Source organism: Salmo salar, chromosome ssa02 (genome assembly GCF_905237065.1).
Source record: "Salmo salar chromosome ssa02, Ssal_v3.1, whole genome shotgun sequence".
NCBI classification, from domain to species: Eukaryota; Metazoa; Chordata; class Actinopteri; order Salmoniformes; family Salmonidae; genus Salmo; species Salmo salar.
Window position 1 is genome coordinate 47767862 of NC_059443.1, and position 17003 is coordinate 47784864.

The following is a 17003-nucleotide window of genomic DNA, read 5'->3' on the forward strand; positions in this document are numbered from 1 at the left end:
GTAAACGGTGTAAGAGGAATCGCTTTCCAGATAGTAATTATAAGAAGTATGACGAATATTTAAAGTGGGGACTCTTGCTTTGCAAGCCCCATTAATAAGAAGTATGAAGATTTAAAGTCGGAACTTTTGCTTCACAAGTTCCATCTATTTAAAACGTCCTAGCAAGCCAGGCCAATGGGAGACGAGGAAAGGGGGCGGGATCCTTTTGACGTCTCGTGCGGCGGCGCTGAGTGTTTTTGTTGTTCTAATCAGCTGAATGTGGCTTCGTAGTTCCAGTTTGACAAGGCGTAGGGAAAGCCCCCCCAGTTTGTTTAGTGCAAGATCTGCACTGCACACACCGCGATACAGCTGAGGAAATGCGGACTTCTGGCCCTTTCGCTACAGTACCCACACCGTAGCAAGCTGGTAAGTAGTGCTAAACGGTGTAACTTCACGCTATGTATTTTAGTCTTTCGAATGACCGGGTTCATGAATATTTTGATTCCATTATGTCCAAGCTCTATGAAATATGTAGAAATGTGGCAGTTGTAGGCTAATGCTGTGAAGTGGAGGACTTTGGCACTCTATTTTTCCAATATTTGAGCTGCTCAAGATTCAAGTTGCCTAATCTCAGTGTGAAGTGGACAGTATTACATTGCTACAGTAACGGTATTGGAACTGTAGTACATGCCGTGAATTGAATTGCACTTCCTGACTGTCAAATCACAGAGTTTCTAAACCCAGAGTCACAACATCGCAAGACTTTCGGGAACGTTTGCGAAACAGACCAACAGACCAGTTCCAGGTTTGTTGTTTGACAACTCAATGAGAGTAATTCTTCCTTAGTTAATGTTCTCGAAATTTAAAGGCACAACATTGATTCGAGCCAATGTCTTAAGTAGTTGAACACTCCAGCCTCTTGAAGGTGACAAACTGACGTTTTCATTTAATTCAGAAACAACTTCATATCGAAGGAGGGCCTTTATCTGACGGCTTGCACATGCGCAGTTTGGCGCGAGAGACCGTTAGACCCATTTACGTGTTTCTGCGTATGAGTTTCGCGAGCTAACATCGCCAAGTGTGATCGTGGATCTCTACTGAAGAAGCAGTTTCTGCCTATCTTCATACTGTACTGTCTTTGATCAAATTCTGAATATGTTATTATTGATAGGAATGTTGAATGTGTTGTATTTTGACATAGGATAAAATAAGAATATGCTATATATTTGACATGCGCGCAACTGTCTGTTGAAAACAGACCGTTTTTTTTAATATAGCCTAATATCGTGCATTTCTAGTATCAATTGTGTGCGTAAAATAACCGTGCGTAAAAAAGTGTTGTTTGTTTTGTTGTTTGTTACATTCTTGTGCAATCGAGGAAAAGAAAAAAAAGGCCTACCTGCCTTCATTCACCAACGTCAAGTCTGACCATTTATATGAATTAATGTGCTACCTTGCTCAACGTAGTCTTGATGATTGCAGTTGATCATGTTATACAGTGAATAATAGCTTAGAATAGTCTACATAGGCCTACATCTGCCAAGATGCAAGTTCTAGAAATATCTTGCAATGTGAAAGCAAAGAATGCATTCAAATAGTTTGGCTTACCTATATGCCAGTCATCTGTTGATGATGAATTCTGGAGAGCGCCCACTGCCCAGAATGTAATTACGCATAGCCTAGTGATGGGCTGCTTTGTTGGGAAACTTGAGTCGGTGCACTGTAGTGGGTCGCCTGGCTGAAAACATACTGCTGATCGTATGAGATCATCTTATACTGGTGATATGACATTTTCTGTGCATTGGTCAAAGGACATGGTCAATACATTTTTATTATTGTCCGCATTTGGTGCGACGCATTCGTGGTTCCTTTATACGCACGCTAAAAGGTACTGCCATCAGGGGCATTTTAGGACAAACAGACTATACTGTAGGCCTACATGACATGCCCATGATATAAAAATATATTTTGAATGAAATCCTGAAGCGTTTGCTTTGCATCTATTCCTTATTTCCTTTATATTTTCTATTACCTCATTAATGGGTCATTACTTATTAGTGTGTGTAATTTTAAAATATGCATACATTTTTCATTTTTTTATACTGTCCTTCATTCAGAGAGAAGTAGCTCGCTCTTTTGGAAATTTTGAATTTTCACTGTGCATATTCCTAATAATCTCATTCACAACCCATCAGTGTTTCATTACAAATAAATCTACCCATTTCAATCATCTGTTGCCTCCGTCTTTATTATTTTCCCTGTACAACTGTCCGTCTGGCCACTCTACTATAAAGGGGTGATTGGTGGTGTGGCAGAGATGGTTGTCCTTCTGGAAAGTTCTCCCATCTCCACAGAGGAACTCTGGAGCTCTGTCCGAGTGACCATCGGGTTCTTGGTCACCTCCCTGACCAAGGCCCTTCTCTCCCGATTGCTTAGTTTGGTTGGGGGGCCAGCTCTAAGAAGAGTTTTGGTGGTTCCAAACTTCCTCCATTTTAAGAATGGAGGCCACTGTTCTTAGGGACCTTCAAGGCTACAGAAATGTTTTAGTACCCTTCCCCAGATCTGTGCCTCGACACAGTCCTGTCTCGGAGCTCTACGGACAATTCCTTTGACCTCATTACTTGGTTTTTGCTCTGACATGCACTGTCAACTGTGGGACCTAAAATACTGTAGACAGGTGTGTGCCTTTCCAAATCATGTCCAATCAATTGAATTTACCATAGGTGGACTCCAATCAAGTTGTGTAAACATCTTAAGGATGATCAATGGAAACAGGATGCACTTGAGCTCAATTTTGAGTCTCATAGCAAAGGGTCTGAATACTTATTTAAATGAGGTATGTTTTTTATGTTAAATAAATTTGCCAAAAAAATCTAAGCCTGTTTTCGCGTTGTCATTATGGGATATTGTGTGTAGATTGAGGGGGACATTTGTATTTAATTCATTTTAGAATAACGCTGTAACATAAAAAAGTCAAGGAGTCTGAGTACTTTCCGAATGCACTGTAGTAGCGTTCACTTCAACTGAGCCGCGGGATCCAAAATCAAAAACTATGAAATCAAACTTTACAATGAAACACTGTCAGAACTTTACAAAAACAATATACCGAGGTCTCTTGCTCAGATGACATAATTGCTTTTAACAATGCAATGCTCACAATACTAGCTAGCAGCAGTAGGATATAATGTGTGTCTGAAGAATACGTAGGATAATGGCTGTCGATTCTATGAGCTCTTAACCAACTGATATTTTTTTTAATGTTATATTTAAATTTTTTGGGGCGCATTGTTTAACTTATTTTGTACTTAATGTTGCTACTACCGTCTCTTATGGCCGAAAAGAGCTTCTGGACATCAGAACAGTGATTATTCACCTTGAATTGGATGAATACTTTTTCTTTAATGAGTCGGACGAGAGGGATTTACTCCAGACACCCGAACAGGCCGTCATCCCGTCATTCGCAGGAAAAAGAGACTGAGATTTTGCGGAAGGAGATTGGGGTGCCTTGTGAGGATCCGGCGACGAGTGGCTAATCTGCCTTTGCCATCGGTACTATTGGCCAACGTACAATCACTGGAGAATAAAGTGGACTAACTAAAAGCACGTACATCCTACCAATGGGACATTAAAAACTGTAATATCTTATGTTTCACTGAGTCGTGGCTGAACGACAACATGAATAACATACAGCTGTATCGGCAGATTAGAACAGCAGCCTCTGGTAAGACACGGCGGGGGCCAATGCATTTATCTAAACAACAGCTGGTGCAGGATATCTAAGGAAGTCTCAAGGTTTTGCTCACCTGAGGTAGAGAACCTCATAAACTGTAGACCACACTATCTACCTAGAGTTTTCATCTGTATTTTTCATAGCTGTCTACATACCACCACAGACTGATGATGGCACTAAGACCGCACTCAATGAGCTGTATACAGTCATAAGCAAACAGGAAAACGCCCATCCAGAGGCGGCCAGGGACTTTAATAATGCAAGGAAACTTAAATCTGTTTTACCTAATTTCTACCAGCATGTTAAATGTGCAACCAGAGGTAAAATAACTCTAGACCATCTTTACTCCACACACAGAGACGCATACAAAGGTCTCCCTCGCCCTCCATTTGGCAAATCTGACCATAATTCTATCCTCCTTAAATTAAAACAGGAAGCACCAGTGACTATGTAAATAAAATTAAAAAAGTGGTCAGATGAAGCAGATGCTAAGCTACTGGACTGTTTTGCTAGCACAGACTGGAATATGTTCTGGGATTCTTCCGATGGCATTAAGGAGTACACCACATAAGTCACTGGCTTCATCAATAAGTGCATCAGTGACTTCGTCCCCACAGTGACTACGTACATAACCCAAACAGAATCCATAGATTACAGGAAACATCTGCACTGAGCTAAAGGCTAGAGCTGCCGCTTTCAAGGAGCGGGACTCTAACCCGGAAGCTTATAAGAAATCCTGCTATGCCCTCCGACGAACCATCATACAGGCAAAGCGTGAATACAGGACTAAGATCGAATTGTACTACACCGGCTCCGATGCTCGTCGGATGTGGCAGGGCTTGCAAACTATTACAGACTACAAAGGGAAACACCGCCACGAGCTGCCCAGTGACACAAGCCTACTAGACGGGCTGAATTACTTCTATGCTCGCTTCGAGGCAAATAACACTGGTACATGCATGAGTGCATCAGCTGTTCCGGACAACTGTGATCATGCTCTCCGCAGGCGATGAGAGTAAGAACTTTTTTAAACAGGTCAACACTCACAAGGCCACAATGCCAGACAGATTACCAGGATGTGTACTCCAAGCATTCGCTGATCAACTGGCAAGTGTCTTCACTGACATTTTCAACCTCTCCCTGTCTGAGTCTGTAATACCAACGTTTCAAGCAGACCACCATAGTCCTTGTGCCCAAGAAGACTAAGGCAACCTGCCTAAATGACTACAGACCCGTAACACTCACGTCTGTAGCCATGACATGCTTTGAAAGGCTGATCATGGCTCACAACACCATTATCCCAGAAACCCTAGACCCACTACAATTTGCATACCGGCCCAACAGATCCACAGATGATGGAATCTGTATTGCCCTTTCACACCTGTACAAAAGGAGCACCTGTGAGAATGCTACTCACTGACTACAGCTCAGCGTTCAACACCATAGTGCTCTCAAAGCTCATCAATAAGCTAAGGTCCCTGGGACTAAACACCTCCCTCTGCAACTGGATCCTGGACTTCCTGACGTACCGCCCCCAGGTGGTAAGTAGGTAACAACACATTCACCACGCTGATCATCGACACGGGGGCCCCTCGGGTGCGTGCTCAGTCCCCTCCTGTCATCCCTGTTCACTCATGACTGCACAGCCAGGCACGACTCCAACACTATTAAGTTTGTCGATGACAACAATGGTAGGCCTGATCAACGATGAGACAGCCTATAGGGAGGAGGTCAGAGATCTGACCGTGTGCTGCAAGGACAACAACCTCTCCCTCAACGTGATCAAGACAAAGGAGATGATTGTGGACTACAGGAAAAGGAGGAGCACGCCCCCATTCTCATCGACGGGGCTGTAGTGGAGCAGGTTGAGAGCTTCAAGTTCCTTGCCGTCCACATCACCAACAAACTAGAATGATCCAAGACAGTCGTAAAGAGGGCACAACAAAGCCTATTCCCCCCCATGGAGACTGAAAAGATTTGGCATGGATCCTCAAAGTTCTACAGCTGCACCATTGAGTGCATCCTGACTGGTTGCATCACTGCCTGGTATGGCAACTGCTCGGCCTCCGACCGCAGAGGGTAGTGCTTACGGCCCAGTACATCACTGGGGCCAAGCTTCCTGCCATCCAGGACCTCTATACCAGGCGGTGTCAGAGGAAGGCCCTAAAAATGTTCTGAGTCCAGCCACCCTAGTCATAGACTGTTCTCTCTGATATCGCACAGCAACTTTTACCGGAGCGCCAAGTCTAGGTCCAAGAGGCTTCTAAACAGCTTCTACCCCCAAGCCATAAGACTTCTGAACATCTAGACTATTTGCATTGCCCCCCCTCTTTTACGCTGCTGCTCTTTTATCTATGCAAAGTCACTTTAACTCTACCTACATGTACATATTACCTCGACTAACCAAAATAAAAATTTAGGCAACTAACCTATGCACATTGACTCTACCGGTACCCCCTGTATATAGCCTCGCTTTTGTTATTTTACTGCTGCTCTTTAATTATTTGTTACTTGTCTTTTTCGTTGGTATTTTTCTTAACTGCATTGTTGGTTAAGGGCTTGTAAGTAAGCATTTCACTGTAAGGTCTACACCGGTTGTATTCGGCGCATGTGACATATGATTTGATTTGATAAACAATACGCAGCAACCATGATACAACATTCACGAAGACACTCATTGTTTGACATGTGTTGGTCGCATGTGTTGGTCGCATACACATACTGTATTTAGCAGTATGGGCTCCCGAGTGGCACAGCAGTCTAAGGCAAATGCGTCTCAGTGCTAGAGGCGTCAGTACAGGCCCTGTTTCGATTCCAGGCTGTATCAAAACCGGCTGTGATTTGGGAGTAGCCGATAAGCACTAAATGGTTGTGGTGAAAATGGTCAAAAAAACTCAACCTATAAGTTATTTTTAGAAGTTGGCAGAAGCGGGAGGGATACTGGCTTGTTGTGTAACCTTTTTAACTAGACTTGTTAAGTATGATTACTTTGATATAAAACTTCAACTGAATGTTATTGGAGAACCTCTCGTAACTTTACCAGTGGGTGATTTTCATAGGGGGTGAATGCTAAATATACTAGCTTTCCAAGATTTTGGCATTCACTGTTTGATAGGAATTTGAATAGTCCCAATATATGAGCACGCAGGCTGTGCAGCACATAGGTACAGGTATTGTGTGTGGGTGGGTGGGGCGTGCATGGGTATGTGCGTGCATCATGTCTGTTCCCTGTAGTTCTCCTGTCCCTGGCTCACACAGATGGGTGACAGCGATTTTCTGCCTATTAACATAGAACCTCTCTCTCAAACACACACACCTTGCATCCACCTCCCCCTCCTCATCTCTCATACACCGAATCAGCGAAACAGGTGACAACATGCTGATTTAAATGCTGTCTGTCCTCTTCTTACTGTGTAGCTTGTGTTTATGTTCGTGTCTGAGTAACTGTGACCATGACTCTGTGGCTACTATTGTAGTTGTGCATTTCCCTTGCTTTGGCCTGCCAGTGTTCATTAAAACTAACACACACACACACACACACACACACACACACACACACAGTCTTTATTCCCAGAGACTGGTCCTAGGGACAGATGTAAACAGGCGGACACAACCTTTTTATGTCCCCGCTGCTGGTCATTAATCCTGTTCTCTGAAACACAAGGGAATAATAGAACCACTGTGTCCCTCAGAGAAGAGGGAGCCAGGAACAAGGCCCTGGACACACACATTTTTGTGGGGGGGGGGCTGAAAACGAGACCTGGAGCACGGTTCAGGAACCCAACTGGCCCACTAGCCTGATTTTTATTTCAGTAAGGTCATTAATTAATTGTAAAGGCACAACATGCATCCTTAAAATGTAGACCAGGGATCATCAATTAGATTCAGCCACGGGCCAAACATTTCTAAAAACCTGTTTTCACTTTGCCATTATGGGGTATTGTGTGTAGATTGATGAGGAAAACATTTTATTTAATCCATTTTAGAATAAGGCTGTAACGTAACAAAATGTGGAAAAAGGGAAGGTGTCTGAATACTCTCCAAATGCCTTGTATATCCATGGCCCAGACCTATCCTAGTGTGTTGGCTACCTCAACGAAAGAGTCTTCGGTAGCAGACTCGACTGATGTTATTGTGGTTGGTTCTGCAGTAAGTGTAGATGGGGAGGATGTTACTGTAACACTCCTTACTCCCACAGTAGTTAATCATTACATGTGCTCATATTTACCAACAGAACATGGGCTCATGAGGGCTTTTGCATGGCTCAGTTGTCAAATAGCTTCCTACATTAAATGGTCTTATTGGTACCCAATGCCTGTAACCACACAAGGCCTTTAGGTAACAGCTCTCCCACTGAGGTTTAGTGTGTGGGGAAAATATTGTCTGTCCTACTTCTGCCTGGGCAATATCTTTGTGTAAACTGAAGTTGGCTGTTACAATCCCTCATATTATAGGCTCCTTTTGGGAGAGGGAATGTAGAGAACGGTGTGTGTGTGTGTGTGTGTGTGTGTGTGTGTGCTTAGTCTCTTGTGCAACAGTGGCAGTGTGACTGCAGTGTCATACACCACAATTACTGTATGTCTGTAGTGACAGGCTATTATTGGTAAGAACAGTGTTTGGAGGGGTGTCTTTGTTTTAGGAATGGATAAGAAAGCTACTGCCATGCAGTGTCCACTATCCAGAGCTGGTGACTGGTCTCTTTCATCACATTGACATGGGATACCATTGAAATGGAGGCTTAACTGTAACCTTCACACGTTAACATTTTTAATGGAATCCTATAGCCTTAATGTGTTTAGTGGATGCAGGGTCCAAATGACCATGGCTTGATAGTGCTGTGTGGTTGGGGACAGAAGCACCAGATCATCAGCAAACAGACGTTTGACTGCAGATTCTTGTAGGGTGAGGTCAGGTGCTGCAGACTGTTCTAGTGCCCTGGCCAATTCGTTGATATACACTACCGGTCAAAAGTTTTAGAACCCCTACTCATTCAAGGGTTTTTTGTTATTTTTACTATTTTCTACATTGTAGAATAATAGTGAAGACATCAAAACTATGAAATAACACATGTGGAATCATGTAGTAACCAAAAAAAAGTCTTAAACAAAACAATATATATTTTATATTTGAGATTCTTCAAATAGCCACCCTTTGCCTTGATGACAGCTTTGCACAATATTGGCGTTCTCTCAACCAGCTTCACCTGGAATGCTTTTCCAACAGTCTTGAAGGAGTTCCTACATATGCTGAGCACTTGTTGGCTGCTTTTCCTTTACTCTGCGGTCCGACTCATCCCAAACCATGTCAATTTGGTTGAGGTTGGGTGATTGGAGGCCAAGTCATCTGATACAGCACTCCTCACTCTCCTTAGTAAAATTGCCCTTACACAGCCTGGAGGTGTGTTGGGTCATTGTCCTGTTGAAAAAAAAATTATAGTCCCACTAAGCCCAAACCAGATGGGATGGCGTATCGCTGCAGAATGCTGTGGTAGCCATGCTGGTTAAGTGTGCCTTGAATTTAAAAAAGAAAATCAGTGTCACCAGCAAAGCACCATCACACCTCCTCCGTGCTTTACGGTGGGAAATACACATGCGGATATCATCCGTTCACCCACACCACGTCTCACAAAGACACGGCGGTTGGATCCAAAAATCTCCTATTTGGACTTCAGACCAAAGGACAAATTTTCCACCGGTCTAATTGCTCGTGTTTCTTGGCCAAACAGGTCTCTTCTTATTGGTGTCCTTTTTAGTAGTGGTTTCTTTGTGTGAATCAGGCCTTCATGGTCAAATTGCTGCAGTCTCCTCTGAACAGTTGATGTTGAAATGTGTCTGTTAAATGTGTCTGTTACTTGAACTCTGAAGCATTTATTTGGGCTGCAATTTCTGAGGCTGGTAACTCTAATGAACTTATCCTCTGCAGTATAGGTAATTCTGGGTCTTCCTTCCCTATGGCGGTCCTCATGAGAGCAAGTTTTTTTTTTGTTGTTGCCAATTTTAACCTCACACTTGTTGTTTGTGTACATGGATTTCATAATGTATGTTTTTATTTCCCCCAACACCACTTTCCATACATTTGTATAGCAGGCCCTCATGCCAAGTTGAGTCTCAAGCTTTTAAAAAAAGTCAACACAGCATGAGAAGACCTTGTTTCTTTGTTTGTCAATTAGGGTGTGCAGGGTGACTATATGGTCTGTTTTACGGTAAATTGATCAAAAGCGTATTTGACATTTGCTCAGGTTTCTGTTGATGCATACCCCACGGTAGTTGTTATGGTCAAATTTGTCTCCATTTTTGTGTAAAGTAAAGCCAATTGGTATTTGTGGTCTGTATATTTTATCATTTAATTTAGGATACCATCAACCCCACAGGCCTTTTTGGGTTGGGGGGTTTGTATTTTGTCCTGTAGTTCATTACATGTAATTGGAGAATCCAGTGTGTTCTGGTAGTCTTTAATAGTTGATTCTAAGGTGTGTATTTCATCATGTATATATTTTTGCTGTTTGTTATAGAGCCAAAAAGATTGGAGAAGTGGTTTATCCATACATCTCTGTTTTGGTTAGATAACTCTTCATGTTTGTTTAGTTTTACAATTTTCCCAGAAGTGGTTATGGATTCTTCAATTACATTGAGATTATTTCTGATGTGCTGTACCTTCTTTTTCCGTAGTGTATTTCTGTGTTATAGTGATGGCGTAGGCTCAGATTTTCTGAGTCTTTGTTTTTGGTTGGATAGGTTTCTCAATTTCTTTCACAGGTTTTTGCATTCTTCATCAAACCATTTGTCATTGTTAATTTTCTTACGTTATCTGCTTGACAGTTGTAGATTTGCTAGGGAAGCTGAGGTCAAATATACTGTTTAGGTTTCCTACTGCCAAGTCTACACCTTCACTATTACAGTAAAACATATTGTCTAGAAGGGATTGAATTTGTTGTTGCCTAATTGTTTTTTTGGTAGATTTCCACACTACTTTCCTTCCACCTATAGCATTTCTTAAAATTATTCAGTTCCTTTTGGCTTTGATGCCATATGATTGACCATAGCTCTGTTCAAGTAGTGTGATTTTTGCTGTGATCTGATACGGGTGTCAGTGGACTGACTGTGAATGCTCTAAGAGACTCTGGGTTGAGGTCAGTGATAAAGTAGTCTACAGTACTAATGCCAAGATATGACCTAAAGGTGTACCTACCGTAGGAGTCCCCTCAAAGCCTACCATTGAGTATGTACATACTGTCATGACGTTGCCCTGTTGGATGAAGTTTGACCCCCCCCCCCAAATAAATACCATGGTAACATCAAAAGTTTGGGGAATGGAACAATATTTCCCTTTCTCAACCAGTTGAAAGTGTCCGTTGTTACTTAAAGAATATGACGTCAGATCAGTTTGTTTCTGGGACATTATATCTGATGATAGGACGACAAATTGTATCTTGGAAAGTCTACACGTTCTAATTATCAGATTCACATGGAATTGTTGTGCAATTTAAATGTTTAAATATGAAACTATTTGTGAAAAGATTAAATGTAATTTTAGCCTCCTAAATAAGAATTGTTTCATAGTAAAACGTAGGCCCACTCAGTGGCCATGCCCAAGTGAACAGACATTGGTTGAGAACTATAAAACACGCCCTTCTCTCCCCCAGTACAAAAGCCCGTTGACGGAAGTCAAACTCCGTTCCCGACGACGTGAGGACTGGTGTCCATATGTTTAAAAGGGCTAATTTCAACGTGGAGGTGACTATCACCACGCTGGAATGGAGAATTTCGACTAGACCAGCCAGAATACAGCGCAAGCTGATTATGGCAACTTGGTATGAACTTTGAATGATTATTCACTGAAGAAAAAGTGATACCTCCTAGACGTCGAGTTATCAGCTGTAAACATATGTGGCCTAGGAAAGGACAGACAATATCAGAAGAGCGACAGGGTACTTTAACATATCCGCTCTAGAACACCACGACCAGAAATATTCTTCAAAAGACAATGGTGATCTCTGCTGGGTAAACCAGTCTTTCATTTTTGACCCGCAGCTCATATATATTGCTTGCATTATCCTCTTACGAATGGGCTTGTTATTAGAATGCGTAAGATTCTGTATTTACTGTAGCATAGCTTCTCAAGATCTGATAGAGATTCAATCCCTTTGTCCCTCAGTCTTCCCGCTCTTTCATTCAAACCCAACCCTCTTCCTTTGTGTAGCCCGCTGTCATATCGGGTTAGTCCACTAGGGGCTTTTCATGACATTAGTAATCGGTGTGATCTATCCTCATGTGTGATTATTTAGCTTATTAGCTAGGGTTTGTGCAGATAACCAAGTACTTACGACAATCAGAATGAGACCGATCGAGGTGACGATTAATAATTGACTGCTATTGATGTAAAAAGATCTTTAAGAGAGTGGATTCGGGAGATAACACCTATATAAATGAATGGTTCCATGGTACCCCAGGTTATTAATGGTTTAATTCAATCACATAATCAATTAAACATTATGTAATTGATTTGATAAAATAGCATGACATATAATTGAATCGTACTAGAGTCACGACAATACCCAGCGTCCGACAGAGCTGCAGGAGTTGTGACCCGTTTTTGTTGGTTATGTTGTCATAGTTGTGTCTAGGGGATATATGGGGGAGGGAATGCTGTCACCTCCAGGTAGGGGTTTGTTCCCCTGTGTGCCGGAGGGTGTCAGGTTCTGGCATTTAGGTTGCTACAGAATAGTAAATGTCCCTGGGCCTGAACATTGTTGATCGCCCCTTCTAGGATGGAGAAGCTGTCATCGTTAAAGTATGGGGATTCTATTGTGGGGATATAGGTAGCACACATGAGGACATTTTTCTCTGAGATCATTTCCTTATTAATTTCTAGCCAGATGTAAAATGTTCCTGTTTTGACTAATTTAAGTCTGTTAGGTCTGCTCTATACCAAATGAGCATGCCCCCTGTCTCTTCCCTGTTTCACACCTGGTAGTTTGGTGGATGGTACTACCAGCGCTCTGTAACCTGGAGGGCAACCAGTGGGTCTGTCTCCTTTATACCATGTTTCTTGTAGGATGACAATGTCTGTATTTCCAAGTTCTTTGAAGTCTGGGTTCCTGCTCTTTAGGCCAAAGGCAGATGACCTCAGACCTTGTATATTCCAGGATGAGATGGTAAAAGCTTTGTGTTCCACAGTGTCTAGTGTGGTTTAGGACCGGACCATCACAGTAGGTGTGAGCAGAGCATGTTGAGCATCTGATACATACCTCTTAGGTCGCAGGATGGGGCTTGGGCGGGTGTAATATTGGGGGTTGGGCCTGTTGCTCTGCTCACGACCTGGGCATGGGTCCTACTGTCATGTTGAGGTCCTTGCCGCAGGGGAGGGGGGCATGGGGTGGCCAGAAGGGGTATAGGTCTGATATTGGGTGGGGCGCTATATAGGGTGTGGCCAGGGTTTGCTTGGTGGTCTTAGCTGGTTGGAGTGTGGCTGGTGATGCTATGGTCTGGGTGTAGGTCCCCTTGGCGTTGTTCTCTCAGTTCTGGTCCTTCAGGAGGAGGTCTGGGAGGGTGTCTGTTGCTCCTGTGTGAGGTGCTGGGGCTACTCTGTATTGCATTGAGAGATCAGGCCAGATGCATGACTTGCAAATTTATCGATTGGTCTTGCAGACAAGGCATTGCATTTCAATGTGGGACAGAGAGGTTTTATAGGTCCCAGCATACACAGGCCCTCAGCTGAGTGTGTTGGAGGGTACGCCCTGTTTTCACAACTTCCCAGAACTTAACCTTTTTAACAAGACTTCATTGTTCATCTTAATTGTACCATTTAACTTCCCGACTAGTGACACACTATTCAGTGAAGATAATGACAAATCAAGTAAAGCTATTTTTTTCGCAAAAAAAAACTTAAAGCTTGTTTCGAAGCCAAAACTTGGACAAAATGTCAGCTGTCTTGTACTTTACCTCCCTAATCTGTTCTTCTCAAATGTGTTCTCACTTTCTCTTTTCTCTTCTCTTTGCCAAACTCTCTCCCTCTACCCTTCTTCCCCACACCCCCTTTTCTGTCCATGTGTAGTATCTGCATGTCCTCTTTAGGCTCAGCCTGGTCACACCTCAGTAGTTAAGTGAGGGAGGTCTGTGTCTGTCTGTGCATACCAGAGAAAAAAGAACTTACCAAAACATACAGGAGCCAAGCAGACTAGGCTACACCTCCTCAGTATCGCTCTCTTTCCCGATCAAGCTTTCCACTCCTCTGTAACCTGTCTCTCCTGTGAGAGTAGCAGTGCTCTGAGCAAGGCTGCCTCTGTGTTCCTTTGTGCTTGTGTGGAAGCCGTCTAGGTCAGTGGTCCCCAACCACTGGGCCACGTACCGGTCCGCAGCACATTCGCTACCGGTCCGCACGGAAAGGATAAATGTATTTTTTAAATCTGTAAAATAATAATTATATACAATTATAGGCTATTTGTGCAGTAATTACATTGAACTTGATGTAGTCTGTTGGTCCTTTTTTCACCACTCTAATAGCTCTGTCACGTCTATAACAGTTTACAGATTTTGAACTTGAGGTGGCTGGTAGCCTAGTGGTTAGTGTTGGGCCAGTAACCAAAAGGTGGCTAGATCGAATCCCCAAGCTGACAAGGTAAAGGTCTGTTGTTCTGCCCCTGAACAAGGCAGTTAACCCACTGTTCCTAGGCCGTCATTGTAAATAAGAATTTGTTCTTAAGTGTTAAATAAAAAAAATTAAATGCGTGCGCCGTGAGTTCATCACGGTCTGCTTGAGCTGTGTTGCCCACCAACTTTGTACTCAAACATACAAGTATTATACACCATTTTAAAGATAAACTTCTTGTTAATCCAGCCACCATGTCGGATTTCAAAAAGGCTTTATGGGGAAAGCACACCATGCGATTATGTTAGGACAGCGCCTAGCCACAAGAAACCATACAGACATTTTCCAGCCAAGGAGATGACTCACAAAAGTCAGAAATGGCGATTAAATGAATCACTAACCTTTGATCTTCATCTGGTGGCACTCCCAGGACTCCATGTTACACAATAGTTTGTTTTGTTCAATAAAGTCCCTCTTTATGTCCAAAAACCTCAGTTTAAATTGGCGCGTTATATTCAGTAATGCATTGTCTCAAATAACATCCGGTGAAATTGCAGAGAGCCAAATCAAATTACAGAAATTCTCATCATAACATTGATGAAAGATACAAGTGTTATACATAGGATTAAAAGAAACTTCTTGTTAAACCAGCCGCTGTATCAGATTTCAAAAAGGCTTTACGGCGAAAGCACACCATGCGATTATGTTAGGACAGTGCCTAGCCACAAGAAACCATACAGACATTTTCCAGCCAAGGAGAGGACTCAAGTCAGAAATCGCAATTAAATGAATCACTTACCTTTGATCTTCATCTGGTGGCACTCCATGTTACACAATAAATGTTTGTTTTGTTCGATAATGTCCCCCTTTATGTCCAAAAACCTCCGTTTTGATGGTGCGTTTAGTTCAGTAATTCAAAGGCACAAAGCGCGCTCTCAACATCCAGACAAAGTCAAAGTATAATAAAAGTTCGTAGAAACATGTCAAACGATGTTTAAAATCAATCCTCAGGTTGTTTTTGTCATAAATAATCAATATCTCAACCGGACAAAAGCTTCGTCAATAGAAAAGGAGAAACAAGAAAGGCGCGCTCCCGATCACACGCTGGACTCATGTCTGGAAATTTCCACTGTCCACTCATTGAAAGTGCTGTATCTCCCTCATTTTTCAGAGTAAAAGCCTGAAACAATGCCTAAAGACTTGGCCGCATGTAGAAGAAGCCATAGAGATTGTGAACTGGGTCCTAAGTCTTTGTATGGTGGATAGGCTTTCAATGGAAAAACAGCCTTTCAAAATAATAGCACTTCCTGGATGGATTTTCCTCAGGTTTTCGCCTGCCATATCAGTTCTGTTATACTCAGACATTTTTTTTAAGTTTTGGAAACTTTAGTGTTTTTGATCCAAATCTACCAATAATATGCATATCCTAGCTTCTGGGCCTAGCTTCTTTTGCTCATCCAAAATTCCGAATGCTGCTCCCTACCCTAGTGAAGTTAAATATGGCTTTGACTCGCATGCTCCAAGCCCCCTGTGCGTAGTATGTGGAGATCGCTTGCCAGAGTGTTTGAGTTACTGCAGAGATTTCTTTCAGAAAAAAAGTCACCACTGGCAGCACATTTCAATGACGAGGAATGGGCGCAAAACTTGCTTACCTGTGCAACATATTCAACCTGCTTAACAATCTGTCACTTCAGGGGAGAATGACAACTGTCTTTAAGTTGGCAGATAAAGTGGCTGCATTCAAAGCCAAACTGGAACTGTGGGGACGGCAAGTGGACAGGGGCATATTTGACATGTTCCAAACATTAGCAGGATTTTGGGAGAGACTGAGACTGGGCCGTCTTTCTCCCAGCTGGTGCGTGATCACCTAGCTTTGCTGTCAACAGCGTTATTTCCCAACCGCCAAAGACCCATGAAGTGCGAAGGAATGGATCTACGACCCATTTGTGAATGTCCCAGGTGAATCGTCCATGTCCGTGCAGGAAGAAGAAACTCCTTGAGGTTCCAAATGACGGTGGCCTTAAGTATGTTTGAGAACTTCTTAATCTCTGCCAACCTTCTGGATTAAAATAAAGGCTGAATATCCTGAGAGAGCCACAAAAGCACTGAAAACGTTGCTTCCATTTCCAACATCCTATCTCTGCGAAGCAGGGTTTTCCGCAATGACGGCAACAAAACCGAAATTACTGGACTGGACATAAGGAACACCCGTGTCACTGTCTCCCATCGTCCCTAGATGGAACCGTCTTGTTGCCGGGAAACAAGCTCAGGGCTCCCAGTGATTCAGCGACATGGTGAGTTGCAATGTTTTTATTATATGGTCATTTGAGAAAAATATGCACTTTGTTTTTTTATATCATCACGTTAGACCTACTTAAACTAAAATGTTATGAAAAAGTGTCTATACTAAACTTATAGGCCTAATTGATATTCCGGTCATGTCGGGATCTGCTGAGTGAATCTTGCTGACGGGAGACGCTCCAGAAAAGCCCCCACAGCGGCTAGATGTGCTTTACCATTCAGTGATCAGATTTGCCACCAATGCTCCTTATAGGACACATCACTGCACTCTATACCCCTCTGTTAGCTGGTCATCTCTGTATACCTGTCGCAAGACCCACTGGTTGATGCTTATTTATAAAACCCTCTTAGTCCTCACTCTACTGCAGCCCTCATCCTCCACATACAACACCTGTTCTGCCAGTCA

The 17003-nt window shown here is 42.8% G+C and overlaps 1 protein-coding gene across 3 annotated transcripts in view; it reads left to right on the forward strand.

The window, feature by feature from the left end:
* The first annotated feature begins 201 nt into the window (after nucleotides 1–201).
* The window catches only part of hivep3b (HIVEP zinc finger 3b), a 109641-nt gene continuing 92839 nt past the window's right edge, over nucleotides 202–17003 (forward strand). For 2 of the 3 annotated variants that reach the window (XM_014169553.2, XM_045705112.1), the window contains exon 1: nucleotides 202–405. The gene's annotated coding sequence lies outside the window, so the exon portion shown is untranslated. The remainder of the gene's footprint in view (nucleotides 406–17003) is intronic. The other variant, XM_014169562.2, reaches the window with a different exon arrangement.